The following is a 26674-nucleotide window of genomic DNA, read 5'->3' as shown; positions in this document are numbered from 1 at the left end:
CAAAGGATTACTTTCTGGCCTTGACGAATCAGGAGAAATCCTCCGTGAGGACACCTCAGGGTCATCCGTCCCAGGAAGCGGGGCGACAGGGGGAGGCGTTTCGCTCTCCATCATCTTCGGAAGAAGATCCCCCGAAGACGAACTCTGTCGAGAAGGGCTACGAGCCGGACTGCAAGATATATGTCTCGGTTATTGTCCTCAGAGATAAAGCAGGATATATTTACCAAAGTACTCTTGTTCACTTACAGCTCGGTGGAGGGCTGGCCCGCTTGCGGGTGCTGTGCGGTAAGGACGCCCTCCGGGGCAGGGCCCCTGGCGAAGGTTTCTTCCCTCATTTGAAAACCTTCGTTTCAAAGTCTTCAGAGGCGGTCCTTTTCCTTCCTTGGGGAGAGAGGATTCTAGATTCTTCTCCCTGATTATCCTCCTTTGCGGAGACACTAATTCCCCCGGTTTGGATGAGTAATGTGTGAAGCCCACTTTCGACTTCTTTATTCCTCCCTTTATCTTCCCCTGATGGCACTTGATAAGGTGCGTGCTCAAGCATCCTAGCTAGTATAGGATCCGGTGAGCCTTCGGGAAGGGGGGCCGAACACCTGATCCTCTCCGCCTTTCTTATCCAGTCCTGGCCGAGAGCGATTTTTCTTCAGAATGATGTTGTGACAAATAAAAAGACAGCATGTTCGGCCGCAGAATTACTTACGTGGGTATCTAGATGGTTGCAGTTGAGACACGCATCCTCGGTGGTGTCCGGACACTTTATTCGTGATCCGAAGAACAATCCATACATCTCTTCAAGCGTCACGCTGAAGAATTGCTGAATAGTTCACGGTCCTTCCGGGTTGAACTCCCACATACGAAGAGATCGACATTGGCATGGCAGGACCCGTTGAACTAGCATAACTTGCATTACCTTGACAAGACTGACATCCCTCTTGAGGAGATCTCGGATGCGACTTTGCAATGTCAGCACATCATTAACTGCCCCCAGTCCAGCCCCTTGTTGACCCATGATGCTAGTTGCGGCAGGGGGCCTGAGCGGAAGGCGGGGGCAGCTGCCCACTTTGTACCTCGGGGAGCTATGATGTAAAACCACTCCTGCTGCCATAAGTTGGACACCTCCGGGAAGGAACCCTTTGGCCATAGAGCATCAGCGCCTTTGCTTATTATGGCACCTCCGCATTCTGCTTGTCGCCCATCAATCGTCTTCGGCTTCACATTGAAGGTCTTGATCCATAAGCCGAAGTGTGGGGTGATGCGGAGGAAGGGCTCACACACGATGATAAACGACGAGATGTGAAGGATGGAATCTGGAGCTAGATCGTGGAAATCGAGCCCGTAATAGAACATAAGCCCTCTTACAAAGGGATCAAGACTAAAGCCTAGCACTCGGAGGAAGTGGGAAACAAATATGACACTCTCGTTGGGTTCGGGAGTGGGGATGACCTGCCCTTGACCAGGCATCCTGTGCGGGATTTCGGCGGTCATATACCTGGCTTCCCTTAGCTTCTTGATGTCCTCCTCTATGACAGAGTGAAGGAAATATGCCCTAGAGGCAATAATAAAGTTATTATTTATTTCCTTATATCATGATAAATGTTTATTATTCATGCTAGAATTGTATTAACCGGAAACATAATACATGTGTGAATACATAGACAAACTTAGTGTCACTAGTATGCCTCTACTTGACTAGCTCGTTAATCAAAGATGGTTATGTTTCCTAACCATGAACAAAGTGTTGTTATTTGATTAACGAGGTCACATCATTAGTTGAATGATCTGATTGACATGACCCATTACATTAGCTTAGCACCCGATCGTTTAGTATGTTGCTATTGCTTTCTTCATGACATATACATGTTCCTATGACTATGAGATTATGCAACTCCCGTTTGCCGGAGGAACACTTTGGGTGCTACCAAACGTCACAACGTAACTGGGTGATTATAAAGGAGCATTACAGGTGTCTCCAAAGGTAGATGTTGGGTTGGCGTATTTCGAGATTAGGATTTGTCACTCCGATTGTCGGAGAGGTATCTCTGGGCCCTCTCGGTAATGCACATCACTTAAGCCTTGCAAGCATTGCAACTAAATGAGTTAGTTGCGGGATGATGTATTACAGAACGAGTAAAGAGACTTGCCGGTAACGAGATTGAACTAGGTATAGGAATACCGACGATCGAATCTCGGGCAAGTAACATACCGATGACAAAGGGAACAACGTATGTTGTTATGCGGTCTGACCGATAAAGATCTTCGTAGAATATGTAGGAGCCAATATGGGCATCCAGGTCCCGCTATTGGTTATTGACCGGAGACATGTCTCGGTCATGTCTACATTCTTCTCGAACCCGTAGGGTCCGCACGCTTAAGGTTATGATGACAGTTATATTATGAGTTTATGCATTTTGATGTACCGAAGGTTTTTCGGAGTCCCGGATGTGATCACGGACATGACGAGGAGTCTCGAAATGGTCGAGACATAAAGATTGATATATTGGAAGCCTATGTTTGGATATCGGAAGTGTTCCGGGTGAAATCGGGATTTTACCGGAGTATCGGGAGGGTTACCGGAACCCCCCGGGAGCTATATGGGCCATAGTGGGCCTTAGTGGAAAAGAGAAGGGGCTGCCCTAGATGGGCTGCGCGCCTCCCCCTTTCCCTATTCCTATTAGGACTAGGAGAGGTGGCCGGCCCCCTCCTCCTCTTTTCCCCCTCCGCGAATCCTATTCCAACTAGGATTGGGGGGGGGGGAATCCTACTCCCAGAGGGAGTAGGACTCTTCTGGCGCGCCAAGCTTGGCCGGCCAGCCTCCCCCCTCTAGTCCTTTATATACTGAGGTAGAGGCACCCTAGAACACACAAGTTGATCCACGTGATCTATTCCTTAGCCGTGTGCGGTGCCCCCAGCCACCATATTCCTCGATAATACTGTAGCGGAGTTTAGGCGAAGCCCTGCTGCTGTAGTGCATCAAGATCGTCACCACGCCGTCGTGCTGACGGAACTCTTCCCCGACACTTTGCTGGATCGGAGTCCGGGGATCGTCATCGAGCTGAACGTGTGCTCGAACTCGGAGGTGCCGTAGTTTCGGTACTTGATCGGTTGGATCGTGAAGACGTACGACTACTTCCTCTATGTTGCGTCAACGCTTCCGCAGTCGGTCTGCGTGGGTACGTAGACAACACTCTCCCCTCTCGTTGCTATGCATCACATGATCTTGCGTGTGCATAGGAAATTTTTTGAAATTACTACGAAACCCAACAGTGGGATCCGAGCCTAGGTTATTTATGTTGATGTTATTTGCACGAGTAGAACACAAGTGAGTTGTGGGCGATATAAGTCATACTGCCTACCAGCATGTCATACTTTGGTTCGGCGGCATTGTTGGACGAGACGACCCGGACCAACATTACGCGTACGCTTACGCGAGACCGGTTCCCCCGACGTGCTTTGCACACAGGTGGCTTGCGGGCGACTGTCTCTCCAACTTTAGTTGAACCAAGTATGGCTACGCCCGGTCCTTGCGAAGGTTAAAACGGAGTCTATTTGACAAACTATCGTTGTGGTTTTGATGCGTAGGTGAGATTGGTTCTTGCTTAAGCCCGTAGCAGCCACGTAAAACTTGCAACAACAAAGTAGAGGACGTCTAACTTGTTTTTGCAGGGCATGTTGTGATGTGGTATGGTCAAGACATGATGCTGAATTTTATTGTATGAGATGATCATGTTTTGTAACCGAGTTATCGGCAACTGGCAGGAGCCTTATGGTTGTCGTTTTATTGTATGCAATGCAATCGCGATGTAATGCTTTACTTTATTACTAAGTGGTAGTGATAGTCGTAGAAGCATAAGCTTGGCGAGACGACAACGATGCTACGATGGAGATCAAGGTGTCACGCCAGTGACGATGGTGATCACGATGGTGCTTCGGAGATGGCGATCACAAGCACAAGATGATGACCATATCATATCACTTATATTGATTGCATGTGATGTTTATCCTTTTATGCATCTTATCTTGCTTTGATTGACGGTAGCATTATAAGATGATCTCTCACTAAATTATCAAGAAGTGTTCTCCCTGAGTATGCACCGTTGCGAAAGTTCTTCGTGCTGAGACACCACGTGATGATCGGGTGTGATAGGTTCTACGTTCAAATACAACGGGTGCAAAACAGTTGCACACGCGGAATACTCAGGTTATACTTGACGAGCCAAGCATATACAGATATGGGCTCGGAACACGGAGACCGAAAGGTCGAGCGTGAATCATATAGTAGATATGATCAACATAATGATGTTGTCGTCTCAAATATAATGATGTTGTCATCAAGCATATACAGATATAATGATGTTCACCGATGAAACTACTCCATCTCACGTGATGATCGGACATGGTTTAGTTAATTCGGATCACGTGATCACTTAGAGGATTAGAGGGATGTCTATCTAAGTGGGAGTTCTTAAGTAATATGATTAATTGAACTTAAATTTATCATGAACTTAGTACCTGATAGTATCTTGCTTGTTTATGTTGATTGTAGATAGATGGCTCGTGTTGTTGTTCCGTTGAATTTTAATGCGTTCCTTGAGAAAGCAAAGTTGAAAGATGATGGTAGCAATTACACGGACTGGGTCCGTAACTTGAGGATTATCCTCATTGCTGCACAGAAGAATTACGTCCTGGAAGCACCGCTGGGTGCCAGGCCTGCTGCAGGAGCAACGCCGGATGTTATGAACGTCTGGCAGAGCAAAGCTAATGACTACTCGATAGTTCAGTGTGCCATGCTTTACGGCTTAGAATCGGGACTTCAACGACGTTTTGAACGTCATGGAGCATATGAGATGTTCCAGGAGTTGAAGTTGATATTTCAAGCAAATGCCCAGATTGAGAGATATGAAGTCTCCAATAAGTTCTATAGCTGCAAGATGGAGGAGAACAGTTCTGTCAGTGAGCATGTACTCAAAATGTCTGGGTATAATAATCACTTGATTCAATTGGGAGTTAATCTTCCAGATGATTGCGTCATTGACAGAATTCTCCAATCACTGCCACCAAGCTACAAGAGCTTCGTGATGAACTATAATATGCAAGAGATGAACAAGACTATTCCCGAGCTCTTCGCGATGCTGAAAGCCGCGGAGGTAGAAATCAAGAAGGAGCATCAAGTGTTGATGGTCAACAAGACCACTAGTTTCAAGAAAAAGGGCAAAGGAAAGAAAAAGGGGAACTTCAAGAAGAACGGCAAGCCAGTTGCTGCTCAAGAGAAGAAACCCAAGTCTGGACCTAAGCCTGAAACTGAGTGCTTCTACTGCAAGCAGACTGGTCACTGGAAGCGGAACTGCCCCAAGTATTTGGCGGATAAGAAGGATGGCAAGGTGAACAAAGGTATATGTGATATACATGTTATTGATTTGTACCTTACTAATGCTCGCAGTAGCACCTGGGTATTTGATACTGGTTCTGTTGCTAATATTTGCAACTCGAAACAGGGGCTACGGATTAAGCGAAGATTGGCTAAGGACGAGGTGATGATGCGCGTGGGAAACGGTTCCAAAGTCGATGTGATCGCGGTCGGCACGCTACCTCTACATCTACCTTCGGGATTAATATTAGACCTAAATAATTGTTATTTGGTGCCAGCGTTGAGCATGAACATTATATCTGGATCTTGTTTAATGCGAGACGGTTATTCATTTAAATCAGAGAATAATGGTTGTTCTATTTATATGAGTAATATCTTTTATGGTCATGCACCCTTGAAGAGTGGTCTATTCTTATTGAATCTCGATAGTAGTAATACACATATTCATAATGTTGAAGCCAAAAGATGCAGAGTTGATAATGATAGTGCAACTTATTTGTGGCACTGCTGTTTAGGTCATATCAGTGTAAAGCGCATGAAGAAACTCCAGACTAATGGACTTTTGGAACCACATGATTATGAATCACTTGGTACTTGCGAACCGTGCCTCATGGGCAAGATGACCAAAACACCGTTCTCCGGTACTATGGAGAGAGCAACAGATTTGTTGGAAATCATACATACAGATGTATGTGGTCCGATGAATATTGAGGCTCGTGGCGGATATCGTTATTTTCTCACCTTCACAGATGATTTAAGCAGATATGGGTATATCTACTTAATGAAACATAAGTCTGAAACATTTGAAAAGTTCAAGGAACTTCAGAGTGAAGTTGAAAATCATCGTAACAAGAAAATAAAGTTTCTACGATCTGATCGTGGAGGAGAATATTTGAGTTACGAGTTTGGTGTACATTTGAAAAATTGTGGAATAGTTTCGCAACACACGCCACCCGGAACACCTCAGCGTAATGGTGTGTCCGAACGCTGTAATCGTACTTTACAGGATATGGTGTGATCTATGATATCTCTTAAGATTTACCGCTATCGTTTTGGGGATACGCTCTAGAGACGGCCGCATTCACGTTAAATAGGGCACCATCAAAATCCATTGAGACGACGCCTTATGAACTGTGGTTTGGCAAGAAACCAAAGTTGTCGTTTCTAAAAGTTTGGGGCTGCGATGCTTATGTGAAAAAGCTTCAACCTGATAAGCTCGAACCCAAATCGGAGAAATGTGTCTTCATAGGATATCCAAAGGAAACTATTGGATACACCTTCTATCACAGATCCGAAGGCAAGACTTTTGTTGCTAAATTCGGAAACTTTCTAGAGAAGGAGTTTCTCTCGAAAGAAGTGAGTGGGAGGAAAGTAGAACTTGACGAGGTAACTGTACCTGCTCCCTTATTGGAAAGTAGTACATCACAGAAAACTGTTCCTGTGACACCTACACCAGTTAGTGAGGAAGTTAATGATAATGATCATGAAACTTCAGAACAAGATACTACTGAACCTCGTAGATCAACCAGAGTAAGATCCGCACCAGAGTTGTACGGTAATCCTGTTCTGGAAGTCATGCTACTAGATCATGATGAACCTACGAACTATGAAGAAGCGATGATGAGCCCAGATTCCGCAAAGTGGCTTGAAGCCATGAAATCTGAGATGGGATCCATGTATGAGAACAAAGTATGGACTTTGGTTGACTTGCCCGATGATCGGCAAGCAATTGAGAATAAATGGATCTTCAAGAAGAAGACTGACGTTAATGGTAATGTTACTGTCTACAAAGCTCGACTTGTCGCAAAAGGTTTTTGACAAGTTCAAGGGATTGACTACGATGAGACCTTCTCACCTGTAGCGATGCTTAAGTCTGTCCGAATCATGTTAGCAATTGCCGCATTTTATGATTATGAAATTTGGCAGATGGATGTCAAAACTGCATTCCTGAATGGATTTCTGGAAGAAGAGTTGTATATGATGCAACCAGAAGGTTTTGTCAATCCAAAGGGAGCTAACAAAGTGTGCAAGCTCCAGCGATCCATTTATGGACTGGTGCAAGCCTCTCGGAGTTGGAATAAAAGTTTTGATAGTGTGATCAAAGCATTTGGTTTTATACAGACTTTTGGAGAAGCCTGTATTTACAAGAAAGTGAATGGGAGCACTGTAGCATTTCTGATATTATATGTGGATGACATATTATTAATTGGAAATGATATAGAATTTCTGGATAGCATAAAGGGATACTTGAATAAGAGTTTTTCAATGAAAGACCTCGGTGAAGCTGCTTACATATTAGGCATTAAGATCTATAGAGATAGATCAAGACGCTTACTTGGACTTTCACAAACAACATACCTTGACAAAATTTTGAAGAAGTTCAAAATGGATCAAGCAAAGAAAGGATTCTTTCCTGTGTTACAAGGTGTGAAATTGAGTAAGACTCAATGCCCGACCACTGCAGAAGATAGAGAGAATATGAAAGATGTTCCCTATGCATCAGCAATAGGATCTATCATGTATGCAATGCTGTGTACCAGACCTGATGTGTGCCTTGCTATAAGTCTAGCAGGGAGGTACCAAAGTAATCCAGGAGTGGATCACTGGACAGCGGTCAAGAACATCCTGAAATACCTGAAAAGGACTAAGGATATGCTTCTCGTATATGGAGGTGACAAAGAGCTCGTCGTAAATGGTTACGTTGATGCAAGCTTTGACACTGATCCGGACGATTCTAAATCGCAAACCGGATACGTGTTTACATTAAACGGTGGAGCTGTCAGTTGGTGCAGTTCTAAACAAAGCGTCGTAGTGGGATCTACATGTGAAGCGGAGTACATAGCTGCTTCGGAAGCGGCAAATGAAGGAGTCTGGATGAAGGAGTTCATATCCGATCTAGGTGTCATACCTAGTGCATCGGGTCCAATGAAAATCTTTTGTGACAATACTGGTGCAATTGCCTTGGCAAAGGAATCCAGATTTCACAAGAGAACCAAACACATCAAGAGACGCTTCAATTCCATCCGGGATCTAGTCCAGGTGGGAGACATAGGGATTTGCAAGATACATACGGATCTGAATGTTGCAGACCCGTTGACTAAGCCTCTTCCACGAGCAAAACATGATCAGCACCAAGGCTCCATGGGTGTTAGAATCATTACTGTATAATCTAGATTATTGACTCTAGTGCAAGTGGGAGACTGAAGGAAATATGCCCTAGAGGTAATAATAAAGTTATTATTTATTTCCTTATATCATGATAAATTTTTATTATTCATGCTAGAATTGTATTAACCGGAAACATAATACATGTGTGAATACATAGACAAACTTAGTGTCACTAGTATGCCTCTACTTGACTAGCTCGTTAATCAAAGATGGTTATGTTTCCTAACCATGAACAAAGTGTTGTTATTTGATTAACGAGGTCACATCATTAGTTGAATGATCTGATTGACATGACCCATTACATTAGCTTAGCACCCGATCGTTTAGTATGTTGCTATTGCTTTCTTCATGACATATACATGTTCCCATGACTATGAGATTATGCAACTCCCGTTTGCCGGAGGAACACTTTGGGTGCTACCAAACGTCACAACGTAACTGGGTGATTATAAAGGAGCATTACAGGTGTCTCCAAAGGTAGATGTTGGGTTGGCGTATTTCGAGATTAGGATTTGTCACTCCGATTGTCGGAGAGGTATCTCTGGGCCCTCTCGGTAATGCACATCACTTAAGCCTTGCAAGCATTGCAACTAAATGAGTTAGTTGCGGGATGATGTATTACAGAACGAGTAAAGAGACTTGCCGGTAACGAGATTGAACTAGGTATAGGAATACCGACGATCGAATCTCGGGCAAGTAACATACCGATGACAAAGGGAACAACGTATGTTGTTATGCGGTCTGACCGATAAAGATCTTCGTAGAATATGTAGGAGCCAATATGGGCATCCAGGTCCCGCTATTGGTTATTGACCGGAGACATGTCTCGGTTATGTCTACATTCTTCTCGAACCCGTAGGGTTCGCACGCTTAAGGTTACGATGACAGTTATATTATGAGTTTATGCATTTTGATGTACCGAAGGTTGTTCGGAGTCCCGGATGTGATCACGGACATGACGAGGAGTCTCGAAATGGTCGAGACATAAAGATTGATATATTGGAAGCCTATGTTTGGATATCGGAAGTGTTCCGGGTGAAATCGGGATTTTACCGGAGTACCGGGAGGGTTACCGGAACCCCCCGGGAGCTATATGGGCCATAGTGGGCCTTAGTGGAAAAGAGAAGGGGTTGCCCTAGATGGGCTGCACGCCTCCCCCTTCCCCTAGTCCTATTAGGACTAGGAGAGGTGGCCGGCCCCCTCCTCCTCTTTTCCCCCTCCGCGAATCCTATTCCAACTAGGATTGGGGGGGGGGGGGGAATCCTACTCCCAGAGGGAGTAGGACTCTCCTGGCGCGCCAAGCTTGGCCGGCCAGCCTCCCCCCTCTAGTCCTTTATATACTGAGGTAGAGGCACCCTAGAACACACAAGTTGATCCACGTGATCTATTCCTTAGCCGTGTGCGGTGCCCCCAGCCACCATATTCCTCGATAATACTGTAGCGGAGTTTAGGCGAAGCCCTGCTGCTGTAGTGCATCAAGATCGTCACCACGCCGTCGTGCTGATGGAACTCTTCCCCGACACTTTGCTGGATCGGAGTCCGGGGATCGTCATCGAGCTGAACGTGTGCTCGAACTCGGAGGTGCCGTAGTTTCGGTACTTGATCGGTTGGATCGTGAAGACGTACGACTACTTCCTCTACGTTGCGTCAACGCTTCCGCAGTCGGTCTGCGTGGGTACGTAGACAACACTCTCCCCTCTCGTTGCTATGCATCATATGATCTTGCGTGTGCGTAGGAAATTTTTTGAAATTACTACGAAACCCAACACAGAGGAGGCCATCCACCGACCTTGAAGGTTGGATCCAGACATGGTTGAAGGTCCGAAGCGCTTAGCCTGAGCCTTGGGTGTTGGAACTCGAGGTGGGGGAAGGGAAGGATCGAGTGCAAGAAGAAAAGGACAGGCCTTGGCCCCTTTATAAAGAGGGTGAATATCAAGCGTCCTCCGCGTGGCCATTTGGAACTCGCCTGAAATCGAGGAGTCATACTAACAAGCACGATTGGGTTACCCACACCCGTATTGATGAGAATCCCGTGATAAGGGGAACACGATCTCTGCTTCGACAAGACGTGCCAATAAAACCGCCTCGCAACACGTGCAATGGCGGGCTGGGAAAAACGGTTCGTAATGACCGGACCACGGCAGGATGTCATGTTATGAAAAGTTGTCAGCATATTAGATTTGTGGAATATTATACTCTCTATGGTGGTATGTGGAATTTATTTTACAGAGCTGGACACGATCCTTGTGTTCAAAATCTTCTATGGAGTATTCGGAGAAGGAACCCGCCTTGCAATGCCGAAGACAATCTACGCGCCGTACTCATCGTCATTGAAGCCTGGTTCAGGGGCTACTGAGGGAGTCCTGGATTAGGGGGTCCTCGGACAGCCGGACTATATACTTTGGCTGGACTGTTGAACTATGAAGATACAAGATTGAAGCCTTCATCCCGTGTTCGGGTGGGACTCTCCTTTGCATGGAAGGTAAGCTTGGCGATTCGGATATGTAGATCTCCTTCTCTGTAACTGACTCTGTGTAACCCTAGCCCCCTCCGGTGTCTATATAAACCGGAGGGTTTAGTCTATAGGAGGAGGACAATCATAATCATAGGATACCTTCTAGGGTTTAGCCTCTACGATCTCGTGGTAGATCAACTCTTGTAATACTCATATCATCAAGATCAATCAAGCAGGAAGTAGGGTATTACCTCCATCGAGAGGGCCCGAACCTGGGTAAACATTGTGTCCCCCGCCTCCTGTTACCATCATCCTTAGACGCACAGTTCGGGACCCCCTACCCGAGATCCGCCGGTTTTGACACCGACACCAGCAGCTGCTAAATTTCTTCATCCCACTTTCTCTTCTCTCAAGATCACCGTCTATGATCTTCCTTCCTGCCTACCTTGATTCATCAAAGTTATGGAACACCGACCACAACCAGCTTTAGGTATGCATCCTTGTGCTTCTACCTAGCTAATAATTGCAAATTCCCTCATGATTTTGTTCACACGATAAAAACCAGAATATGTGTGCACTCAGTGAGCTAGGTTTGCTGATTACAGACAAAATTAACAGTAACCGACCGATTATCGGAAATTCCATTGACACCCGAGAAATAGAGGTACCGCTAAAAAACAATTTAAATGGCCAAGGGGTACCAATATTTCTTGGGTTGTGATACCAGAAATGTAAAAAAATGAATTTGAAGGGAAAAAGTGAATCTAATAGGGTATCTATACTCCCAAGAGGTCAAGGGCTCTCCCTTGGCACAGGGAAGTTTATGTCTGATGTAGGTCGAGCACTCTTTATTTTAATAGGAAATAAATTTAAAACCAAAATTTGTTTGAATTATTCAAATGGAAAAACCATTTTTTTAGATTTATCAGAAACTGATCCGTCTTGCCATCCTTCCAAAAAATAGAATGAAGAAAAAAATCTAGCTCCATATACATATTGGCCCATATTTGATTACTCGTCTCGTTGTTCATTTGCGGCTGCAAAAAATCGGTAGCAACACTCATAGTACTATCCTCCTTCACCCGTTGGTCCTAGTGACGGAGGATGCAACAATAACAATCAAGAAGGGTTCATGGCCAAGGTCGGGGATGGCTTCGGTGCCAGAGGGGATGGCAATGATGGTTGCGGCAACGGTGGGGACGACGATTGTGGTGGCAGCGGGAATAGCAAGTCGATTTCCATGTCGGAATGAGCGCAACTGGCGTGATTGCCGCAGCCGGTGCCGGGGCTCAACTGCCCGCGAGGTGACTCCACTGATGTCTACTACACAACTTTCTTCTTGTAGACGTTGTTGGGCCTCCAAGTGCAGAGGTTTGTAGGACAGTAGCAAATTTCCCTCAAGTGGATGACCTAAGGTTTATCAATCCGTACGAGGTGTAGGATGAAGATGGTCTCTCTCAAGCAACCCTGCAGCCAAATAACAAAGAGTCTTTTGTGTCCCCAACACACCCAATACAATGGTAAATTGTATAGGTGCACTAGTTCGGCGAAGAGATGGTGATACACGTGGTATATGGATGGTAGATAAAGGTTTTTGTAATCTGACAATATAAAAACAGCAAGGTAACGAATGATAAAAGTGAGCACAAATGGTATTGCAATGCTAGGAAACAAGGCCTAGGGTTCATACTTTCACTAGTGCAAGTCCTCTCAACAATAATAACATAATTGGATCACATAACTATCCCTCAACATGAAACAAAGAGTCACTCCAAAGTCACTAATAGCGGAGAACGAACGAAGAGATTATGGTAGGGTATGAAACCACCTCAAAGTTATTCTTTCCAATCAATCCATTGGGCTATTCCTATAAGTGTCGCAAACAGCCCTAGAGTTCGTACTAGAATAACACCTTAAGACACAAATCAACCAAAACCCTAATGTCACCTAGATACTCCAATTTCACCTCAAGTATCCGTGGGTATGATTATAAAATATGCGTCACACAATCTCAGATTCATCTATTCAACCAACACATAGAACCTCAAAGAGTGCCCCAAAGTTTCTACTGGAGAATCACGACGAAAACGTGTGCCAACCCCTATGCATAGGTTCATGGGCGGAACCCGCAAGTTGATCACCAAAACATACATCAAGTGAATCACGTGATATCCCATTGTGACCACAGATATGCACGGCAAGACATACATCAAGTGTTCTCAAATCTTTAAAGACTCAATCCGATAAGATAACTTCAAAGGGGAATCTCAATCCATTACAAGAGAGTAGAGGGGGGGGGGGGAGAAAACATCATAAGAACCAAATATAATAGCAAAGCTCGTGATACATCAATATCGTATCACCTCAAGAACACGAGAGAGAGAGAGAGATCAAACACATAGCTACTGGTACATACCCTCAGCCCCGAGGGAGAACTACTCCCTCCTCGTCATGGAGAGCACCGGGATGATGAAGATGGCCACCGAAGAGGGATTCCCCCTCCGGCAGGGTGCCGAAACGGGTCTATATTGGCTTTCGGTGGCTACGGAGGCTTCTGGCGGCGGAACTCCCGATCTATTGTGCTCCCCGATCGTTTTAGGGTATATGGATATATATAGGCGGAAGAAGTATGTCAGGGGAGCCACGAGGGGCCCACGAGGGTGGAGGGCGCGCCCAGGGGGGGTGGGCGCGCCCCCTGCCTCGTGGCTTCCTTGTTGCTTCCCTTACGTGGACTCCAAGTCTCCCGGGTTGCTGTCCTTCCAAAAATAAGTTCCGTGAAGTTTCAGGTCAATTGGACTCTGTTTGATTTTCCTTTTCTGCGATACTCTAAAACAACGAAAACACAGAAACTGGCACTAGGCTCTAGGTTAATAGGTTAGTCCCAAAAATCTTATAAAATAGCATATAAATGCATATAAAACATCCAAGGTTGATAATATAATAGCATGGAACAATAAAAAATTATAGATACGTTGGAGACGTATCAGCATCCCCAAGCTTAATTCCTGCTCGTCCTCGAGTAGGTAAATGATAAAAATAGAATTTTTGATGTGGAATGATACCTAACATATTCATCATGTATTTCTCTTTATTGTAGCAAGAATATTAAGATCCATAAGATTCAAGACAAAGTTTAATATTGACATAAAAATAATAATACTTCAAGCATACTAACTAAGCAATCATGTCTTCTCAAAATAACATGGCCAAAGAAAGTTCATCCCTACAAAATCATATAGTTTAGTCATGCTCCATTTTTGTCACACAAGAATGCTCTCATCATGCACAACCCCGATGACAAGCCAAGCAATTGTTTCATACTTTAGTAATCTCAAACTTTTCAACCTTCATGCAATACATGAGCGTGAGCCATGGATATAGCACTATGGGTGGAAAAGAATATAATGATGGGGTTATGTGGAGAAGACAAAAAGGAGAAAGTCTCACATCGACGCGGCTAATCAATGGGCTAGGGAGATGCCCACCAATTGATGTCAATGCAAGGAGTAGGGATTGCCATGCAACGGATGCACTAGAGCTATAAATGTATGAAAGCTCAACAAAAGAAACTAAGTGGGTGTGTATCCAACTTGCTTGCTCACGAAGACCTAGGGCACTTGAGGAGGCCCATTGTTGGAATATACAAGCCAAGTTCTATAATGAAAAATTCCCACTAGTATATGAAAGTGACAAAACAAGAGACTCTCTATCATAAAGATCATGGTGCTACTTTGAAGCACAAGTATGGAAAAAGGATAGTAGCATTGTCCCTTTTATTTTTTTATTTGTCTTTCCTTTTTTATTTGTCCTTTCTCTTTTTTTGGGACAATGCTCTATGAATGATGATCATCACACTTCTATTTATTTACAACCCAAAGATTACAACTCGATACTAGAACAAGATATGACTCTATATGAATTCCTCCGGCAGTGTACCGGGATTGCGATGAATCAAGAGCGACATGTATGAAAAATTATGAACGGTGGCTTTGCCACAAATACGATGTCAACTACATGATGATGCAAAGCAATATGACAATGATGATGCATGTGATAATAAACGGAACAATGGAAAGTTGCATGGCACTATATCTCAGAATGGCTATGGAAATGCCATAATAGGTAGGTATGGTGGCTGTTTTGAGGAAGATATAAGGAGGTTTATGTGTGACAGAGCGTATCATATCACGGGGTTTGGATGCACCGGCGAAGTTTGCACCAACTCTCAATGTGAGAAAGGGCAATGCACGGTACCGAAGAGGCTAGAATGATGGAAGGGTAAGAGTGCGTATAATCCATGGACTCAACATTAGTCATAAAGAACTCACATACTTATTGAAAAAATCTACGAGTCATCAAAAACCAAGCATTATGTGTATGCTCCTAGGTGGATAGATTGGTAGGAAAAGACCATGGCTCGTCCCCGACCGCCACTCATAAGGAAGACAATCAAATAACACCTCATGTTTCAAATTTGTTACACAACGTTTACCATACTTGCATGCTACGTGACTTGCAAACTTCAACACAAGTATTTCTCAAATTCACAACTACTCATCTAGCACAACTTTGATATCACTATCTCCATATCTCAAAACAATCATCAAGGATCAAACTTCTCTTAGTATTCAACGCACTCTATATGAAAGTTTTTATTATATCCCTCTTGGATGCCCATCATATTAGGACTAAATTCATAACCAAAGAAAATTACCATGCTATTTAGGACTCTCAAAATGATATAAGTGAAGCATGAGAGTTCATCTATTTCTACAAAATAAAACCATCACCGTGCTCTAAAAAGATATAAGTGAAGCACTAGAGCAAATGACAAACTACTCCGAAAGATATAAGTCAAGATCAATGAGTAGTCGAATAATTATGCAACTATGTGAAGACTCTCTAACATTTAAGAATTTCAGATCTTGGTATTTTATTCAAACAGCAAGCAAAACAAAAAGGAAATAAAATGATGCTCCAAGCAAAACACATATCATGTGGCGAATAAAAATATCCCCAAGCTTAGGCTCTTGGTTGTCCTTGAATATTATCTTGGGTTGCCTTGGGCATCCCCAAGCTTAGGATCTTGCCACTCCTTATTCCATAGTCCATCGAATCTTTACCCAAAACTTGAAAACTTCACAACACAAAACTTAACAGAAAACTCGTAAGCTCCATTAGCGAAAGAAAACAAAACACCACTTCAAGGTACTGTAATGAAATCATTCTTTATTTATATTGGTGTTAAACCTACTGTATTCCAACTTCTCGATGGTTTATCAACTCTTTTTACTAGCCATATATACATCAAAATAAGTAAACAACACATGAAAAACAGAATCTGTCAAAAAAAGAATAGTCTGAAGTAATCTGTAACTAACGCAAACTTCTGGAACCCCAAAAATTCTAAAATAAATTTCTGGACCTGAGGAATTTATGTATTAATCATCTGCAAAAATAATTAACTAAATATCACTCTCGAAATAAAAATGGCAGCAGTTCTCGTGGCGCTAAAGTTTCTGTTTTTTACAGCAAGCTTAACAAGACTTTCCCCAAGTCTTCCCAACGGTTCTACTTGGCACAAACACTAATTAAAAGCATAAAACCACATCTATACAGAGGATAGATGAATTATTTATTACTAAACAGGAACAAAAAGGCATGGAATAAAAATAAAGTTGGGTTGCCTCCCAACAAGTGCTATCGTTTAACGCCCCTAGGTAGGCATAATGATTTCAATGATGCTCACATAAAAGATAAGAATTGAAATATAAGGAGAGCATCATGAAGAATATGAATAGCACATTTAAGTCTAACCCACTTCCTATGCATAGGGATTTTGTGAGCAAATAACTTGTGGGAACAAGAATCAACTTGCATAGGAAGGTAAAACAAGCATAACTTCAAAACTTTAAGCACATAGAGAGGAAACTTGATATTATTGCAATTCCTACAAGCATAAGTTCCCCCCTCATAATAATTTTTAGTAGCATCATGAATGAATTAAACAATATAACCAGCACCTAAAGCATTCTTTTCATGATCTACAAGCATAGAAAATTTACTACTCTCCACATATGCAAGATTCTTCCCATTCGGAATAGTGGGAGTATCATAAGAGACCCGAATACTATAAATTGTTCCACATTAAAAGAGTAATGTTCAGAAAAGGGGTAATCATAATCATGAGAAGTTTTATAAATATAATCACTACTTTTTATAGAATAAGTATCATCACAATAATCATCATAGGTAGGAGGCATGCTATCATCATAATAAATTTGCATGTCAAAATTTGGGAAAATAAAAATATCACCTTCATTAAACATAGCTTCCCCAAGCTTGGGACAAACATTAATTGAAGCAAATATATTCTCAAAAACATCATCTTTATCAAACATAGCATCCCCAAGCTTGGGCCTTTTCATATCATAAGCATAATCACTCTCATCATTAATAGTATGGATAGCACCAATAGTATAGCAATTATCATATTCTTCCAAGCAAGTTCCAAAAAGATTTTCAAGATCATAAGAAGTATCATTATATTCCACAATTATATTTTCATGAGGCACAATAGTAATAGGAGCAGCATTATTTGGGGGAGATATCTTTTTACCTCTCTTCCTTTTTCTTTTCTTCTTATTCACCACATCATGTGTGGGTTCAATCCTCTTTTTGGAGCTCCTTATTAATGAGATTGGTTGAATAGGAGGCTCCTCCTCGTTACCTGATTCATCATAAGAAATAATAGGAAGGTATTGGGAAGTCTCTTCCCTTTCGTTAGTATTCTCTTCATCTCTATTTGTTTTCTTTTCTTTATGTAATTGGCAATATAAGGATTTTCAATGCAATTCACCGCACAATACATATAAATTTCCTCTAGATCAAAATGAAGAACTCTATCAAGGGCAAATTTTGGAATATCCTTAGTTATACGTTTCATTTCTTCATAACCCAAGAGCAAACTAAGTTCATTATGATGTGCAAGGGAAATCAAGTCATCACAATTTTTGGACATGATACGATCATGAAACAATTTGCATTAGGTACTGAAATGATCATGTTCATTGCAAAGTTCACAAGTATGGCTAAGAAAGTTTAAATTTTCAGCACACACATCTAGCCTTTCTTGCAACCGTTTAGTCTCTAAATGCTTATGCCTCTTGCAATATCTATCTTCCCAATTTGGTGTGTACTTGCAAACCCAATGTACTCCACAAAAATTGACATGTTTATAGGAGACATTATCATCATGACTAGTGCAATCATCATTAGTACCATGGATATTCAAGGAGTTCATACTAAGAACATTGCAATCATGCTCATCATTCAAAGATTTAGTGCCAAACATTTTAATGCATTCTTCTTCTAACACTTTGGCACAATTTTCCTTTCCATCATTCTCATGGAAGATATTAAAAAGATGGAGCGTATGAGGCAAACTCAATTCCATTTTTTTGTAATTTTCTTTTATAAACTAAACTAGTGATAAAACAAGAAACAAAAACATTCGATTGCAAGATCTGAAGATATACCTTCAAGCACTCACCTCCCCGGCAACGGCGCCAGAAAAGAGCTAGATGTCTACTACACAACCTTCTTCTTGTAGACGTTGTTGGGCCTCCAAGTGCAAAGGTTTGTAGGACAGTAGCAAATTCCCCTCAAGTGGATGACCTAAGGTTTATCAATCCGTAGGAGGCGTAGGATGAAGATGGTCTCTCTCAAGCAACCCTGCAACCAAATAACAAAGAGTCTCTTATGTCCCCAACACACCCAGTACAATGGTAAATTGTATAGGCGCACTAGTTCGGCGAAGAGATGTTGATACAAGTGGTATATGGATGGTAGATAAAGGTTTTTGTAATCTGAAAATATAAAAACAGCAAGGTAACGAATGATAAAAGTGAGCACAAACGGTATTGCAATGCTAGGAAACAAGGCCTAGGGTTCATACTTTCACTAGTGCAAGTCCTCTCAACAATAATAACATAATTGGATCACATAACTATCCCTCAACATGAAACAAAGAGTCACTCCAAAGTCACTAATAGTGGAGAACGAACGAAGATATTATGGTAGGGTATGAAACCACCTCAAAGTTATTCTTTCCAATCAATCCGTTGGGCTATTCCTATAAGTGTCACAAACAGCCCTAGAGTTCGTACTAGAATAACACCTTAAGACACAAATCAACCAAAACCCTAATGTAACCTAGATACTCCAATGTCACCTCAAGTATCCGTGGGTATGATTATACAATATGCGTCACACAATCTCAGATTCATCTATTCAACCAACACATAGAACCTCAAAGAGTGCCCCAAAGTTTCTACCGGAGAATCAGGACGAAAACGTGTGCCAACCCCTATGCATAGGTTCATGGGCGGAACCCGCAAGTTGATCACCAAAACATACATCAAGTGAATCACATGATATCCCATTGTCACCACAGATACGCACGGCAAGACATACATCAAGTGTTCTCAAATCTTTAAAGACTCAATCCGATAAGATAACTTCAAAGGGGAAACTCAATCCATTACAAGAGAGTAGAGGGGAGGGGGACATCATAATATCCAACTATAATAGCAAAGCTCGCGATACGTCAAGATCGTATCACCTCAAGAACACGAGAGAGAGAGATCAAACCCATAGCTACTGGTACATACCCTCAGCCCTGAGGGAGAACTACTCCCTCCTCATCATGGAGAGCACCGGGATGATGAAGATGGCCACCGGAGAGGGATTCCCCCTCCGACAGGGTGCCGGAACGGGTCTAGATTGGCTTTCAGTGGCTACGGAGGCTTCTGGCGGCGGAACTCCCAATCTATTGTGCTCCCCGATCGTTTTAGGGTATATGGATATATATAGGCGGAAGAAGTACGTCAGGGGAGCCACGAGGGGCCCACTAGGGTGGAGGGCACGCCCAGGGAGGGTGGGCGCGCCCCCCTGCCTCTTGGCTTCCACGTTGCTTCCCTTACGTGGACTCCAAGTCTCCCGGGTTGCTTTCCTTCCAAAAAATGTTCCGTGAAGTTTCAGGCCAATTGGACTCCGTTTGATTTTCCTTTTCTGCGATACTCTAAAACAAGGAAAAAACAGAAACTGGCACTGGGCTCTAAGTTAATAGGTTAGTCCCAAAAATCATATAAAATAGCATATAAATGCATATAAAACATCCAAGGTTGATAATATAATAGCATGGAACAATCAAAAATTATAGATACGTTGAGACGTATCATCCACCAACACCAAGTTTTGCTAATTCAATAACTACTCCCTTACCCAGCCCCGCAACTTCTGCCGCTCCTGTCAGCGCTACCGGACCCACGACGGTGCGCTCTGCAACGTGCCCATCGGCGGGGTTTATCGTCGCCATGCCAAGCACAGGGCCAAGCCCAATGTGGTGTTAGACACCACTCGAAACACAGTGGTAGGAACATCGTCTGTGACATCAGCCATGTCCAGCAGTATCAGTTATGCCACAAGCACCGGCACTGTGCCGCCCGGATTGTAGTACCCCATGTCCAGCAGTGCATCGTCGCACAATAGGAAGTTCACCAACAACTTTGACCCAGCGAGCCTAGGACTCAATTTCCCTAACAGGCTACTGTTTGCTGACATAGGTGCTTACATGGTGGACGGTTGTGCGCAACACCACCACTACCATGCCCATGGGAATGGGATGGAGCACTGGGCAGCGGCGCAAATGGAAAACTTGCCATTCATGCACGCCATAGATCATCATATGTCTGGATGGCTAGTAGAGGCAATGCCCATCTTAATGGCTACCATGCAGGGCATGTTGCACCTACGGTTATAGAGCATCGACGGAGGTAATGGTAACGACAGAGGGGACCCCGAGTTATACCACCCGCCGGCCAAGAGAAACCACAAGCAGCAGGATTGCCCAAGCAGCACGGGCATGTATGGGGACGTGGTCAGTGGTAATAGTAGTGGCTACATTTAATATTCCAGCACTAGGAATGCAACTTGCAATTAGCTAGCTAGTTCGATCAAGATTTGTTATTAGATTAATGCCTCATGAAATGGGGTTGGCTATTTTAGTGAGGTGAACTTTGGTGAAGTATATGGATCTATCATCGTGTTGATTATATCTTGTTTTTTTGAACTTGTTAATGTTGGATATGTATGCTCAACCATGTTAATGCTTGGTATGGTAGCACTGGAATGTGCCTTGTTCACTCTTAATACCCTACCGCCATCTTGGTAGGCGGTACGCGTGGAGTGGCACAATCGGTCATACTCCCTAATGATGTCTACTACACTACCTTCTTCTTGTAGACGTTCTTGGGCCTCCAAGTGCAGAGGTTTGTAGGCCAGCCACAAATTTCCCTCAAGTGGATGACCTAAGGTTTATCAATCCGTGGGAGGCGTAGGATGAATATGGTCTCTCTCAAACAACCCTGCAACCAAATAACAAAGAGTCTGTTGTGTCCCCAACACACCCAATACAATGGTAAATTGTATAGGTGCACTAGTTCGGCGAAGAGATGGTGATACAAGTGCAATATGGATGGTAGATATAGGTTTTTGTAATATGAAAATATAAAAACAGCAAGGTAACTAATGATAAAAATGAGCGAAAACGGTATTGCAATGTGTTGAAACAAGGCCTAGGGTTCATACTTTCACTAGTGTAAGTTCTCTCAACAATAATAACATACTTGGATCATATAACAATCCCTCAACATGCAACAAAGAGTCACTCCAAAGTCACTAATAGCGGAGAACAAACGAAGAGATTATTGTAGGGTACGAAACCACCTCAAAGTTATCCTTTCTGATCGATCTATTCAAGAGTCCGTAGTAAAATAACATGAAGCTATTCTTTCCGTTCAATCTATCCTAGAGTTCGTACTAGAATAACACCTTAAGACACAAATCAAGCAAAACCCTAATGTCACCTAGATACTCCAATTTCACCTCAAGTATCCGTGGGTATGATTATACGATATGCATCACACAATCTCAGATTCATCTATTCAACTAACACAAAGAACTTCAAAAAGTTCCCCAAAGTTTCTACCAGAGAGTCAAGACGAAAATGCGTGCCAACCCCTATGCATAAGTCCACGAGGTCACGGAACTCGCAAGTTGATCACCAAAACATACATCAAGTGGATCACGTGATATCCCAATGTCACCACGGATAAGCACATGCAAGGCATACATCAAGTGTTCTCAAATCCTTAAAGACTCAATCCAATAAGATAACTTCAAAGGGAAAACTCAATCCATTACAAGAGAGTAGAGGGGGAGAAACATCATAAGATCCAACTATAATAGCAAAGCAAACGATACATCAAGATCGTGCCAAATCAAGAACACGAGAGAGAGAGAGAGAGAGATCATACACATAGCTACTGGTACATACCCTCAGCCCCGAGGGCGAAATAATCCCTCCTCGCCATGGAGAGTGCCGTGATGATGAAGATGGCCACCAGAGAGGGATTCCCCCCTCCGACAGGGTGCCAGAACGTGTCTAGATTGGTTTTCGATGGCTACAGAGGCTTGAGGCGGCGGAACTCCCGATCTAGGTTTCTTTTTGGAAGTTTGGGTATATATAAGAGGTGTTGGAGTCGAGAACAAGTCAGGGGGTCCCCGAGGCGTCCACGAGATAGGGGGCGCACCCAGGGGGTAGGGCGCGCCCCCCACCCTCATGGTGGCCTCCGGACTCCTCTGTTCCATCTCCAGTACTCCATGGGCTTCTTCTGATCCAAAAACAATCTTCGTGAAATTTCAGGTCAATTGGACTCCGTTTGGTTTTCCTTTTCTGCGATACTTAAAAACAAGAAAAAAAACAGAAATTGGCACTGGGCTCTAGGTTAATAGGTTAGTCCCAAAAATGATGTAAAATGGCATATAAATGCATATAAAACATCCTAGATGGATAATATAATAACATGGAACAATTAAAAATTATAGATACGTTGGAGACGTATCGCCAATAAGTTGGTGATAGGCTTACCACTATATTGCCGACATTGACAACTATAGGGTCCCATTGTGTGCCACTTCAACGAGATAAAGTTTTCAAGGTAGCCAGGATCCTACTATCAGAGACGGCCATGGTACCATTTCAAGGCTACCGCCTACTAAGTTGGTTGTAGACTTAATTTTGAACGCCAAAGTCGGCGGTGGTGAGGTTTATGAATGAAAATGTTCACTAGTTTAAAACATAAATAACACATGCTTCTCAAATGGAAGTTCATGACATTATGTAGTACAAGTCTCAATAGAAGGCTCTATCAAGTCACATGGTGCTATTTCCCCTTCTTGTCACGTGATTTATCTTCGTCTTGTGAAAAGCGTTCCCTTTCACACTTCCTCATCCTTTCCACCTCACAAACATCCTCACCAATGTACCTCCTCCCTGCCACACACTTCAATGCTTGCTTCCTTAAAAGCCCACGATGCTCTGCCTCCGTTAGATGCAAAGAATCGTTGAACCGGTAACCGGCTATGCACCTATGACTCTACATGTCATCTCAGATATGTTTTGTACCTCATGATCTATGCATGTATAGTCTTCCAAGGAGGAGGGCGCGACTACCAAAACCATGTTTGTGCTATCATATGTATCACAAAATGAGATTTCTTGATGTTGTATTTAACGTACCGGCTGACAATCATAGGTGTTAGTTGGACGTGCACGATCGTGTTCATATTTGGGATGCATGAAGAATCTTCTACCTTCAGTCCATGGTTTCTTCCAGTCTGTGAACTCCATCACAAAACATGGGTCATCACAATAACATGTAGAAATTTTCACACGTTTGTCCTTCTTCTTTTCCAACTCGTCCCCACTCCACTTATTCATATGTCCTCTTGGTCGGCCAAGGCGGCCTAGTCATGAAAAAAATGAGCTAAACATGAACAATTGTTAGCAAAAGACATGAGCAAAGAAAATGTGTAAACTCAATAAAGCGAGAAGCATTAAAAACAAGATGTATAAATCCAAAAGTAACAAGTGCTTACCATAGGATTAGTGGCACCCTTTTAAGCATCATCATCGATAAGTTTGTTCATGTTTTCGATATTACTCGCTCTTACTAATCTTTTCTTTCGATCTGAATGAATTGCACAATTTTATTTCATCAGTTGGTATTGTCATACTATGGATCACAATCCTAATAACCTTTTTCTAGTTAAATAAATGGAACTTACACTACTGTGGTGTGTGTGCTTCATAGCGCAATTGTACTTTATGTTGTTAATCTACGGTTAACTATATGGGTTTGCTTGTGTAATAACATTAATAGTTTGGTACTTAACATTGAGAAACATTTTTGTTACATAAATCCATTGTCTATCATTGCAAATGCGCTTATGATATACTAAATCATATTTCCTGGTGGACATTTTCTTAGATTTTTACATTTTCACAACCGACATACCTTTCCACTAAATTCAAATCATATCAACATCAGCAAAACAGAGTGAAGAGAACAAAATTATGTCAAGTTGCAATATAGTTGATGACATTTACATGTAACAGATGTGTTAGCACTCATTATAGTACCCTAACATATCTAGGTAGAGGGTTGTTGAGAGTACGAGTAAAATTTAAAAAGTTGAGATATCTAGAATATATGATTGCATAACATAGGTTTAAACAACAAGAGTTGCATGATATGCGGCCATGTGATTAGCCACACCCGACACTTTCCTTGTACTCCTGGTTACTAGCATCGCTCAATTCTTGCACAAGTCTAGCCTCATATTCTCTTAAAACAGGCTTTCGCCCCTCTTGCGAAATAAACACGCGTCCAAACGATATAAGGTGATGAGAAAACCTTGATACAATGAAAATGAAATAAAAACCAAAAATAAGAGAACACGACGTGCACAACTCTATGCCATGACCCCTTGTCCGACATGGCAAATGACTAACCAAACACTAGCTCGGTCCCCTTCACGTTCGTCAACAAAGAGCAACCCCGAGTCCCCTGGAGAAACCATTGGATGGCTCCACAAAGCTCTTGCTATACTATCGTCGGAGAGGTTCCTTTGGCCTCTCACTCTGGTCTGAGGAGCATCGATCCTGCTAGCGAGCAGTACGAGCTGATATCGATGAAGATGCGACCATATTTAAAAGATAAGAGATAACCCAGACTGGCACATGATGAAACCCAAGAAGCAACATGCTAATAGCCAAGCCAACCTATAAATACGTCGGAGCTGAAGGTACCTAAGGTCCATGACGATGACCCCAACAGGGTAATGGTGCAACATGTCACGCCGGCCAAGTATGAAGCAACAGATAATGGTTTTCACCTAGAGCCTCTCACAAATCTAGGAGAACCACAATGCCGCTCTCCTAAGGGACACAACACAAATAGGCATTGCTCTCGTTGATGCCAAAGCACAAAGCTTTCGCTCAAAACCTGTTCGCCCTAATAGGAGGCACCCAGGACAATAAGCCCACTGTGAAAGGAGGCACATCACGATCAAGTCAAGGCCTATAGATCAAGATCCGGCCTACAAAACTCGACAATGACCTCGTAAGGACCCCGTGCCGCCATGCCACTTGCCATCCGCTCGGTCAAGAAAAACAGCCATTTGTGTCGCCATGTTGATCGCTGGAGAGCCAACCATGCAACCTACCATCCGCCGCCCTGGCATCCAAGACCGAACTCACCAACGCCACAAGAACTCATGGGCGCCACCCACCAGGGGAGAAGCGGAAGCATCCTCAACCTTCCCACAAGAACCTAACTCGACATGGGCAAAGGTGCCACAAACCCAATGGCTGTGTCTTTTTAGCCTGTTCATGGACCGGAACCAAATTGTTAGGCCTGCCAAAAAAATACAGGCGCTCCGGTCTATGAAAATATGCCCAAAAAATTGTCCATTTTTGGAGCGGACCAATTTGTTTTCCATTTTATGAATTATAAGAACGAGGCCCAGCCCATTAAAGGCACTTTTTATGATCTATGGCCCATCCTAGGCACTTCCTCACATGAAAGTCCCCTCCGCCATGCCACCCTCGTCATGGCCACTGCCGCTCGCCGACGCCTCCACCTCCACCTCTCGTGCGCACTCTGTAAACGTCGTGCCTGCTCGCCATGGCCTCCTGCTCTCGTGCGTCGTTGCTCGCCGTCCCTGAGCTCTCCATGTCCGGTCCTCTCGGTCTGAACCGAGCTTTACCACTGTCGACCTGGTGCATGAGAGGACTACGGCGCTGCTTGGTCCGGTGAGCCAGCGGCCCATGCAAATCGGCCAGAGACCGGAAAGGTCCGGATCATGTCCACCCTTACTCAAGGGGCATGTGTGTAGTTTTATTTTGGTGTTGTCTAGTTTTTTGCTCCATGGCACTCATTTTGATGTCGGGCAAGTGCGGTGGGTTTCCCAGTAGTGCGTTGAACTCGCTCTCCCTCCTCTCCCCATTTCCTATTTTCATCTTGTAAGACTAATGTATTTACGTTCTCAGTAATGGAAAGGGGGATAGCCCGGTTAAAAAAAACCACGGATGTGAGATGGATCTTACTGCTGACCGTCCCCGCACCATCAGTCGTAGCCAACCTGCACCGTAGGAGGAGAAGCTGCTGCAACCTGCAGAATGGCAGCCACCCACTATAGCCCGACGACCCCAACAACAGCGTGGACTAAACCGCACCGACTAATGCCTCCTCCATTCTCATACGTGATGCTGCCGTTCG

The 26674-nt window shown here is 43.4% G+C and overlaps 1 pseudogene; it reads left to right on the top strand.

Annotated features, from left to right (window-relative positions):
• Positions 1-11412: 11412 nt before the first annotated feature.
• Positions 11413-20958, top strand: LOC125549559 (uncharacterized; annotated as a pseudogene).
• The last annotated feature ends 5716 nt before the right edge of the window (positions 20959-26674 follow it).

This window comes from Triticum urartu, chromosome 3A, assembly GCF_056163025.1.
Source record: "Triticum urartu cultivar PI428250 chromosome 3A, HENAU_Tu73, whole genome shotgun sequence".
NCBI classification, from domain to species: Eukaryota; Viridiplantae; Streptophyta; class Magnoliopsida; order Poales; family Poaceae; genus Triticum; species Triticum urartu.
This window is presented reverse-complemented; position numbering and strand designations above follow the sequence as displayed.